The sequence below is a fragment of the Mesoplodon bidens genome (assembly GCF_964165515.1).
Source record: "Mesoplodon bidens genome assembly, chromosome: 12".
Taxonomy (NCBI): domain Eukaryota; kingdom Metazoa; phylum Chordata; class Mammalia; order Artiodactyla; family Ziphiidae; genus Mesoplodon; species Mesoplodon bidens.
The window spans coordinates 5,363,412-5,375,559 of record NC_138168.1 but is presented as its reverse complement, the minus strand read 5'-3'; positions in this window follow the sequence as shown (position 1 = coordinate 5,375,559).

The following is a 12,148-nucleotide window of genomic DNA, read 5'->3' as shown; positions in this document are numbered from 1 at the left end:
CCTTTAGTCATGACCAAGCAAAACTTCTTTCCTGATTTTTCCTCAGGAAAATGATTATTCCATGGTATGATTTCAGAGGTAACAGCCAGGTTCACCTCTGTCCTTCAACTGCCTAGAATTCCTTGTATCTGGAATCATACCTTTAGAGGTCTATTTCTTAGACTAGGAAACTCACTCATGTTAAAATGGAATTTCTGGAGGATGGATAATTATTTAAACTCTACATTATTACACAGCAGTGTGAACTAATATTGTGTTGTTTCTGAGAACTAGTTTTGGTAAGCAGAAGGGAGAGGTGGGATTATAATGAAGATTCCAAGATGTTAATTTGGAACTAAATGGGTAGGGAACAGGAGAAACACATTAAAGGCATCAAAGACCCACTCCAAAAGAACAAAAACTAATTTCAATTTCAAACTCTCAATCTTTGAGTCTTTGTGCATTTTTATTAGAAAATGAGAATTGGATTATCCTATACTGAAAAGAAATTTACTTTTGTTCTTTTTGAGATTTTCTGTTTTCTCTTATTCTTGATAAGTAGTGACAGTTTTCTGGAGGGTTTTTCCCTTGTTTCTTTTTTATTTTTTTTAATAAGGTTTCCTAAAATTGTTCTAGAATCTAGGTATGGCTCAAAACCTGGCAAAAAGTGCACTCTAGCTGTAAATTACACAGTAATAGTATAATACAATGGGCCCAGGCATTGAGATGGCCATTTCTGGGATGCAGAAGGATGTGGAATGGAATCCAATTATAAAATCTTAAAATTATCTTCTGGTTAGGTCTCGAACCACTGAAACCTACAATTTTCTCTCTAATTTTGATAAAAGACTAATAACTTTTTTAAACATCTTTATTGGAGTATAATTGCTTTACAATGGTGTGTTAGTTTCTGCTTTATAACAAAGTGAATCAGTTATACATATACATATGTTCCCATTAATAACTTCTTATACCTACTCTGATACAAGCTTCAAACAATATAAAACCTAGAAATTTAAGTTGAAAATAAAATTCACAGTCACTTCATTTAGGAGCAACTAAGTAAAAATAGTTATTTGAAATTTTAATGAATTTATCAAAAGATAGATTTGTGTAACTGATATTAACACAGTTCCCTCTCACCCTTATATGTAAGGTGACCAACTTGTTTTGGTTTGTCAAGGACCTTCCTAGTTTTAGCACTGACAGTCCTATATCCCAGGAAACTGGGATGGTTGATCATACCACCTGTATGGAACACATCAATACTGGGAAAAGAAAATATTGCTGTAATTTCATTGATTAGTTAACATTTACAACAGCAGGTTGGATAATACAGAGTATGTTTCAATTCACAGTACTCATTAGACCCCAACAACTTCTTTTTAAGCCACTGAATCAACATAATCATATTTTTCTATTCTGCAACATATAAGAAAATCGTGATGATTCATGGAATAGCACATGCACAGATTTCTTAGAGCACCTGGAGGTGAGGTGCTGTATTTAGTGCCCAAGACAAAAAACTATTCTTGTCATTTGAATTTTCTAAGACCCTGAAAGAAACTTATCCTCAGGTTTGTGAAGCCAAAAGGAAATATGTAATTGTGTAACGATTTCATGGGTCTGGGTAACCATGAGCAGCCATCCTGGTAAAGTAAGCAAAGCTCACTTTGGGGCAGCTGAAAAATTCTCATTGTCCATACAACTTGCTTGAAATTCAAAACATAATCTTCATAAGAGCCCTGCAAGTCATGCCTTATCATCCCCGGAGGCTCAGTGAAGGTAAGTAACTTGACCAAATTCATGCAGATAATCCACAGTACAGCTAGGCTTGAACACAGAACTATCCATCCCTATAGTTCATGGTCCTCCCATTCCACCACCTCCTTTTGCCCAGCACAGCCTAAGGATCTTCTGAGGAAAAAGACACCATTTAAAATAAATAATACAAATCTATAATATATTTATGAACATGATGACAGTCAGCTCCCTCCATCTGAAAACTCATGAGTTGAGCAGTGATGGCATATGAATAGATCTACATTTTTAGTATGAGTGTTTCACTGCTGTGATTGTTCTTGTTCTTATTGTTTAGGTGTGCAGAGCAAGACAGTTTCTCTGTGGAAACTACTCAGTGAAGAAAAAAGATCAAGAGCTAACTGCTAGAACAGCAGCAACAGATCCACACTCTTCTTGCTACTGAATCTGCACTGTCAGATTATTTCTCGTACTTTCCTGGGAAAAGAAGAACATATTCTGCTATTGGGCATGAAGCACATACAAAAATCACTCCAGTCTCAGAAGCAGTGGTGGCCCCTTGCCCGTTGTGTACAGGCACAAATGTTTCCTCTTCTTTCCATGACTTAGGAAATTAGTGAGGGATGCCACGTGGTTCTCAGTAGAGCACAGTGATTAACGGAGTGGCTTCTGGAGCCACATTACCATCTGGACCACTTGGTCAAGTTACATCAGCTCTGGGCCTCAGTTTCCTCACCTGTAAAATGGTGATGATCAATTGCCGTTGTGCAATTACTTACACAACATACTTACAATATAGACAGGCATACAGTAAGTGCTCCATAAGTTTTAGCTATTGCTATTTTCCAGCCAAGGGCACACAACATTCATAAAAAGCCATTTACTGAGTCCCAGAGTCCAGAGTACATAGTACGAGGCACCAGAGATACAACAGGTTTAAGATGTGATCTTGGTGTTTAGGAATATTACAAACCAACTAAGAGACAAGAAATGTAAATAAAAAAGACAAACCACAATCAAAGTAGGACCAGCGATTATCAAATTTGATTGCTGACAGACACTACTAGACAGATACTATTATTTACTCTTCACAGATAAAAAAAAAACAACTAAAGCTCACAGAGGTCACCCCTGCTTTCCTCTGCATCCTGCCTCATTACATACAAAGGATTGTGACCTCTGTCTCTCCATCCCAACATCCCATGAAGTCAAAAGAGCAAGTAGGAAAATCTTGGCAATCTTATCCAAGAAGGGAAGCATTTGAGAAAGCCAAGATCAGCCTGGGGAAGCTGACTAAAGGATGCTGTATGCCAAGATCATACAGGCATTTCCATTGTTAGTGCTGGCCAGTCTCAAGCTCTGGTTCATCTCCATCGTCATCCTTCTTTCTTCCATGGTACAGACTTCAGGGATTCAGTGAGCTCTCCTTCAGTGCTGCCATTCACTCACCCAGTTCTTGCACAATTGTCTTCATCTTCAAACTGCTGAGCAGTTGGATGATTCCCCCCCCCCACTTTTAACATTCCTTCCCCAATCTCCCCCAGTCTCACAGCTTGTGGAGGCCAGCTCATCGATCCTATGTCTTTAAGCTGTTAAATGCCACTCAGTTTGGGATAACAGGAACTAACAAATAATGAACAGGAGAAAGAAAACAAGTTTGAGAATCTTACAAAGTTCTTACAGTCGTGGTTGCTGGCTGATACTTCCTCACGTCCTTGCAAGAAATTAACAAGGAAGACTGTGTGTTCAATCCTCTGCTTTAGATCCACAGAATAGAGTTGATCTCTGTTCTCCCTTCTTTCTCCCTCACTTTCCGAGACATAAAGATTCTTTTGAATGAATGAACCAACAAACAAATACACTATATTGTTGGTGGTCGAAAACAGAACAAATCAACTCAATCTGAAATGAAAGTAGACTCATACTGAAAGTTTTGAAAGAGTTCGAAAAGTTATTCTCTATCACAAAGGTCCTCCATGGATAAACTGAGGTAACAAATCAAATACTTTACAAATAGAAAAGCAGGCGATGGAATCCTGGAGGAGCTGAATGTTGGGAAATTGCATATATCTAACATGGTCTTCAAATCTGAAGCAGAAAGCATCAATATTAATTTTGATAATCCATAGGGACACTGAAACCACTGGGAAAAAATTAAAAGTATTACTCAGAGAGAAATGCAAATCAAAACTACAATGAGATATCATCTCACACCAGTCAGAATGGCCATCATCAAGAAATCTAGAAACAATAAATGCTGGAGAGGGTGTGGAGAAAAGGGAACACTCTTGCACTTCTGGTGGGAATGTGAATTGGTACAGCCACTATGGAGAACAGTATGGAGGTTCCTTAAAAAACTACAAATAGAACTACCATATGACCCAGCAATCCCACTACTAGGCATATACCCTGAGAAAACCATAATTCAAAAAGAGACATGTACCAAAATGTTCATTGCAGCTCTATTCACAATAGCCCGGAGATGGAAACAAACTAAGTGTCCATCATCGGACGAATGGATAAAGAAGATGTGGCACATATATACAATGGAATATTACTCAGCCATAAAAAGAAACGAAACTGAGCTGTTTGTAATGAGGTGGATAGACCTAGAGTCTGTCATACAGAGTGAAGTAAGTCAGAAAGAGAAAGACAAATACCGTATGCTAACACATATATACGGAATTTAAAAAAAATGTCATGAAGAACCTAGGGGTAAAACGGGAATAAAGACACAGACCTACTTGAGAATGGACTTGAGGATATGGGGAGGGGGAAGGGTAAGCTGTGACAAAGCGAAAGAGAGGCATGGACATATATACACTACCAAACGTAAGGTAGATAGCTAGTGGGAAGCAGCCGCAGAGCAAAGGGAGATCAGCTTGGTGCTTTGTGACCGCCTGGAGGGGTGGGATGGGGAGGGTGGGAGGGAGGGAGATGCATGAGGGAAGGGATGTGGGAACAGATGTATATGTATGACTGATTCACTTTGTTATAAAGCAGAAACTAATATAAATAAATAAATAAATAAATAAATAAATAAATAAATAAATAAATAAAAGTATTACTCAGCTTGAATCTGTCCAGCTGATTGTCTCTACAGGCTGAATTTTTTGGATAGCTTCACTTTCTTATTCAATTTGAATATTTTATTTATTTATACTCACTTGTGTTTCAAACAGGATTAAGGAAGTTCAAATCGCATAGATGGATGGAGACCAAAAACAAGATCTGATAATAATTGTTAACGTGTCAGCAGAGGGAGAGAAGAATGGCTCCTCAGACCCGAAGCAATCATATTTCCGAGAAGGATCCCTCTCAACACTTAGAAAGATGTGATTTGGTGGGAAATAGAATAATAAGCAGTTTCATCTACATTAGAAGTAAAATCTCAAACCATCTCTATTAAAAAAAAAACTGTACTTAAAATGACATTCATTTTATTTTACTAAAGTATAGGACATTAAGCAAAGGTTTGGCTGCCTTGGTTACAAACTGTTGTCACAGAAGATGCACATCTCATAAAAAAAGGAGATATAGAATGCTTTCAGAATACTCTGTGCATTATAGGGTAATGGAGAAATTTAAAAATAGACTGGACCAAGCATTCATTTTTGTAATGTTAAGAGATATGTCCAGGCTTGAGCAAAGGATACCTTATGCTACTTTGCATATTCTTGGGCTCCTATGAGCCTTCCTAAAATGTCTCTCAATGTATTGCCAACCACAAAGGTTTTAAGGAAAGTTTTTAAATTTGAGTGATTTTCTATATGTGTTTTTTCTTAATTCAGTGCCCCACAGTTATACTCCTAATTGCCCAGATGACTAATAAGAACCGAGCTAAATATTATCAATGTGACTATTACATGATAAAGACACGAATCTATTATATGAAGAAAGTAAATGTTTTTTTCTTTTACATTCTGTCAGAGTCCATTTAATCAAAAGGGGGTTTAGAAAGCCAGTCTCCCAAAATGTAGTCTTCCTAATCAATTGATAAACAGCTCACTAAAGGAAAAAGGTAAACTTTGAGGATCCTATAAGAGAAAGAGTAAATTGGTTCATAATTCACATTAGAATTATTACCATAGACTAGGAGAGGGCTGTTCAAAAAATAAGAAACTTCACCGAGTAGGACAGTCAAGGAAAAGATCAAGGGCAAATACACAGGTAAGAATCCCATCTCTACCTCAAAATTTGTCTCTTTATTATTAATAATTTGGGTTATTTAAAATAATAAAAATTTTGAATTGAATTTTAAAATGTCACCTAGAGAAAAGTGCCATCAATATTCTGATGTATTTGCTTCCCAGTTTATTTTTATGAATTTTTTACATACTTAATAAGTGTTTCCTAATAGTATAGCACACTCATCATAAACACCTTTAAAAGCTATAAAACTTGTTCAACATGTTGAAGGTATCATAATTTGCTTTTACATTCCTCTATTTTAGAACATTTATGTCTTTAATAAATGTTATTACTACATGAACCCTCTATTGATGTCTTTGCAATGTAGAAAGAGGAAAAAAGAAAGGGTCAGGGAGACAGCAACTCTTAAAAGAAGAAATACCACACTAAAAACAACCCCAGCACGTAATGAATATGTATATTAAGATCTCATTTATATATTGTAATACATATTTTGCTTATATATGTTTATATGGTTATATTACATATATAAAATTAGGAAGAAATGGAGTTTAATTTACATATGCTGATTTGTAAGGGTGTCATGCTATACAACAGGGCTGGTAACAGGTGTCAGGAGTGGAAGATGATTGACTCTTATGTAGCTTAACTTGTTAAAATTAGTAAGTCTACTTTTTGTATTTTCAAAAGGGTCAAGTAAAAATATTTTATAATAACCTTTAAAAATACGTATATAAAAAGGTTAACCAGAAAAAAACTTGGATGTAGGCATATATGCAATTTGACCGAAATTACTTTTTAAAAATCCAAATATTTAAAACAACTGAACAGAAGAATGATTATCTCTGGATGTTGGAGAAATAGGTAATTTTTCCTCATGTTCTTATTCTTTACTTTTTCTAATATCTTATACTACATATGAATTCATTTTGTAGTGGAGAAAAACACAGTCTACACTTTATTAAAATAAAAAGCATACCTGGCTCTGATTCCAGTCTGTTGTTCTTTAGCTGTGAACTGGACAAATCACTTGACCTCCCTAATCCTCATTTTCATCATCTGTAAAGACAATTAGCAACGTCTACTCTGCCTACCTGATGCATTTTTGTAAGAATTAAATAAAAATGCTTGTGAAAGTACTATATATATCACAATATTCTGTACAAATATAAAATATCGTTATTGATTTAACTAGACCAATGATTTAACTAGATGGCTAAGAGAAGAAAGGAAAGATAAATACATTTTCTTCTACTCCTTAGCAGCTATCCAAGTATAATTCAGCAAGCTACACTTCAAGGACGTTGCGAAGAAGGGAAGAAGAATGGGGGTGAAGTGGGGAAGAAGGAACTGCAGAAATAAAAGAAGAAACTGCTTACAGACTTTGCTTTTGTAAATATTGCCAAAGCCAAAAGTGAAATTCCTTCACTGCTGTGTCATACACCCCTAAGGACATTATGATCAGATGCTGAGAGCACCCCAGACTGCCAGCTGCTTCTCCTACCTGATTAGATGATGAAAAAAGACAGTTGTTAAGTAGTTTCTCAGTTTAGCCTTATCCTTCTTTCCTATATGGCCTTGTTATATACTACACCAAAATAAGTCCTTTACCAAAACTGGTCACATGCTGTCAATGGTATAATCCATTCTATTTCAAAATAAACTAGATATTAAAAATCATTTGACTCGGGAGACGCAAAAGGGAGGGGATATGGGAACATATGTATATGTATAACTGATTAAATTTGTTATAAAGCAAAAAAAAAAAATCATTTGACTCTCCTGACTAAATACTTCTCCATAAATAAAAACAAAACTTATAAGAATTAGTGTTACATTAATACAATCTGGAAACATGAATCATTTTTTTATTTTTTCAAAAAGTAATCTCAACTAAATCACTTAGCACATTTAAACATGTTGAACTATTTTGATTATTTCAAAAATCAGATTTTATGCAAGACACCAAAAGTCCACTAGTTTTTCCAGTGATTAAAAAATACTTTTCTGAACTAAGAAGCTGGGTCAAATCCCATTATCAAAAACCATCATTCATTTTATATTAGAATTTTAAAACTCCTGTTGTGATTTAGCTTCTGTAATGCATTTCTTTTTTCAGAAATGATTCTACCTTGATATTTCAGACTATTATTTGATTTTACCAAAGTTTCTGTAGCCTGCAGGGTAAGCCTTCTCTAGTCTGACTGCTATGCCCAGGCCTAAAGGACAGGTGAATAGATTTCAGCAACAAAAGTAAAGAATACATGGAGGCGCCCATGGTCTCACGGTGGGTGATAATTAACTTCTCTGGGGCTTAGTTTCCTAATCTGCAGACAAATATTTGAATAGATCAGTGTATTCTGAGGCATACTGGCCCCACATGATGGTCCATGAAAGATGGGTGGGGGTGGAGTGGGATAAGGGGGGGGTGGTTAAACACAGTGAACTTGAGCAATCCTGTACCCTGTGTCCCCTGTTAGAGAGGCAGTGTGGATTAGCCAAGCGGATGCTTAGAAGAAACCTTTGTAATTCATCCTAAATCAGTGTTTCCACAGTTCACTTAAGCATGCAAACATTCTGTCGTCGTTTTACAGAGAAGGTGGAGACAGTGAGAACCTTGAACACTGGAATACACTTTGAGAAACTAGATTTTATAATTATTAGCATCCCGTCTAGCCCTGGAATTTTCTGATGCTATGTTGGTCTATTAAAAAGTAGTGAGGGCTTCCCCGGTGGCGCAGTGGTTGAGAGTCCGCCTGGCGATGCAGGGGACACGGGTTCGTGCCCCGGTCTGGGAAGATCCCACATGCCGCGGAGCAGCTGGGCCCGTGAGCCATGGCCGCTGAGCCTGCGCGTCCGGAGCCTGTGCTCCGCAACGGGAGAGGCCACAACAGTGGGAGGCCCGTGTACCACAAAAAAAACAAAACAAACAAACAAAAAAAAAGTAGTGAGATGTGTCCTGATTATAATACAATTATGTCAGCAAACTTGACAATATAAGTTATGTCAGAAAATTTACAATATGGTGAAAAATAAAAGACTAATAAAATTCCTGCTGAAAATGATTCATGTCAAATACTCCCATTTCCTGATATTCCACACCACAAAGAGCTGTCAAACAGCGACATAAATCAAGGGAAAAATGGAATAGATATAAGATTATTAAGCATTAAAGGTTACTCCTTTCACATCTCAAATAAGGAGCCTTTATACAGTAGTATCCTTTTTCTTGTGCAGAGAACATCTTTATCGTTTGCCAAATACATAAAATGAAGAGTCAGAAAAAGTATCTTTAAGTGGATGCTTCTTGTGGTTGTAAGGTTGATGTATATCCAGTATATGGGTGGACAGTGCAGAGTAAATTACAGAGAAAAAGAACGAGTCAAAAGGAGCCCAAGGGTTTCCCTGGTGGCGCAGTGGTTGAGAGTCCGCCTGCCGATGCAGGGGACACGGGTTCGTGCCCCGGTCCGGGAGGATCCCACATGCCGCGGAGCGGCTGGGCCCGTGAGCCATGGCCGCTGAGCCTGCGCGTCCGGAGCCTGTGCTCCGCAACGGGAGAGGCCACAGCGGTGAGAGGCTCGCGTACCGCAAAAAAAAAAAAAAAAAAAAAAAAAAGAAACTAAAGCATATCGGTTCCCCAGCACTTAGAGAAGCTGGAATGAGATACGGTGCGGAGTCACCTTGGAGACCAGGGTCAAGGGAAACCATAACAAAATTACTTTTTAGTGACATTCTAATGGCTTGCTAACAGGAGCGGAGGAAAAGAAAAGGCAGTGCAGAGATCCTGGGTTTCATTTTTCCCTCAAATGTATATATATATATTTTTTCTAAAATTAACCTTAACGCTTGCCTTCAGCTAGATACATCTAGGTCCAATCCTGGCTCTGTCATTTCATGGCTGTAGTAGCTTGGGCAAATTCTTTGATGTCTCTGAGCCTATTTTTCGTGTATGTAAAATTGAGGTGATAGTATGTAATTTTCACACAATGTGAAAACTAGAGAGAGTGTAAGTCAAAGTGCCTGACACACAGAAAATGCTCAATAGATGTAGCAATGGTCATTACACTCTTACACTCTATATGCAGGTCTGAACAAGGCACAGTGGAACGATGTGTGGATTCTGCGGCCCGCTGTACTCCCTCACCGTTCTACTGAAGGATACCTCCTCTCATGAAGCTGGCCAGGAGTCTCACACACATCAGGCTAAGCAATTACCCCCCGACCCCATGCTGTCCCTCCACGGTGTGTTATGGTGCGAACTAGCAAAGGCCATGAGCTTTAACTGTGCTCTGATACGGTGTTCAGCCTATCACAGGCATAATCTCACTGCCTTTCCACAGCAGCTGTTACAAACGAGGAACCTGTAGAATGAGGGTGGTGAGGGTGTCACCCAAGGTCACCCTGGCATCAGAGCTGGCACTAAACCAAAAGCCTGTCTGACTTTAAAGCTCACGCCCTTCCTTATCATACTGTACCAGTACTAGTATCCAGATCCATCCGATGAAGTGGTTTTGCTCTAGGCAAGCAGTTCCCAGCCTTTTCCTGAATAGGTTCTCTTTAAAGATAAAAACTGTGTAGACCTCTATCATATCCCTCCTCAATGACACTTGGACTTTTTCATTTCTTTTCGGATGATGCACAAAGATAAACACTACCCTGATTGCAGATACGCTTTCATACAGACGGGCATGTTATGAGACAGGACAGTAGCCACATACATTAGAAAAACAGATTTACTATTGTGTGGGAGATACACTGTTTACCTAAATCTGCAGCCTAATCATTGGGATTCACTATCTAGCTCTTTCTTGATCTTGCCAAAACTTACATTTGCCTTAGAAGGTCTTCTTTTAGATGTGTGGGTTAATCTGTGTTTTGTATTATTGTACATTTTAACAGAAAGATTCATTCTCATAAAAATGAAAATTTTAGATATTCTTTTATTTATTCTGTATATTCATATATAAATTCATAATGCATGTACTTACTATTTGCCGGGTGCTAATGTCTGCCCTCATAGACTTGTAGTCTATAAGGATGCACGGATAAAGAAGCCAACCAGCAATTAAAATGTATTCTGGAAATTACTATGAAGGGCAGTACAAAGTGCCTTAGGAGGCTGGAAGGGGATGTCTAATTCAGGGTACGAAGAAAAGCCTCCAGGAGGGAGTGATATCTAAGTTATGGCAAGAAGAATGGTAGGAAACAGTCAAATGAAAGTACCTATGAGGAAGGAGTAGGGTATGGATGAGAGAAGAGATGGTGGATTTAGGGAATCAAAGAAGCTTGGTATATGATAAAGATAAAATGTGAGGAATACAGTGTCCTTAAATGAGGCTGGAGACCATGGCACAAGTCTTAAAGGTCCCTGTAAAGGAGTCCAGATATCACGTGGTCTGACTGACATGAAGAGAAAAATACTATACTTCTTTAACTTGCACAGCACAGATGCCAACTTCATCTGCCTTGTGCAGATGCAACTCTGTGCCAGAGCTCTTATAAATTTAAATCCTGGTGCTTCACCTTTACCAATCTGGTGCATCTATCCATGCCCCAGCTGCAGTGAGGGTTGGTGGCTACCAGCTCATAGATGTTGCCCTCCTCCAGAAAACTGCCCTGAGCTAGCAGAAGCCACTTCACCCAGGAGGAATATGCACCCCCTGGCAAAGGCTCTCTCCCCTAACTGAGCTTTCATCAGGCTCCTCCGAACCCTCTGCTCTACTAGCTGGACCTTGGACCTCCCAGTCTGTCCATGTAGAATCCAGTTCAAGCAAGAATCTGGCTTAGTCCGTTTGGCAAAAATCCTCCAGCCTTGGTATCTGAACACCCCCTCTATCTGATGACATTTCTCATCCCCTACCCTTGATATTATCTTATCACCCTGGCCTGCCTGCAGCAAGAATTCTGTTGAGTCAGTTTAGCAAAAAAACAAAACAAAACAAAACACACAACAAAAACAAAAAAACCCTTATTCCTTAGTAATTTTTCACCCACTGACCCTGCTCCTTGGTTATAAATTTCCACTTGTCCTTGTTGGAGTCAGAATTGAGTCCGATCTCTTTTCCCTACTACAAAACCCCATTGTAGTAATCTTCCAGGAACAAAGTCGGCCTTATCATCTTTAACAAGTGTCATGGATAACTTTTTCTTTAGCACACCCATGGCTGAGGGATTATGGTACAAGAATGCACTCTTCAGTGCAGTGAAGAGTCCAATGCTTCCCGCATGCATCAGATCAAGACTGGACTTGACCTGA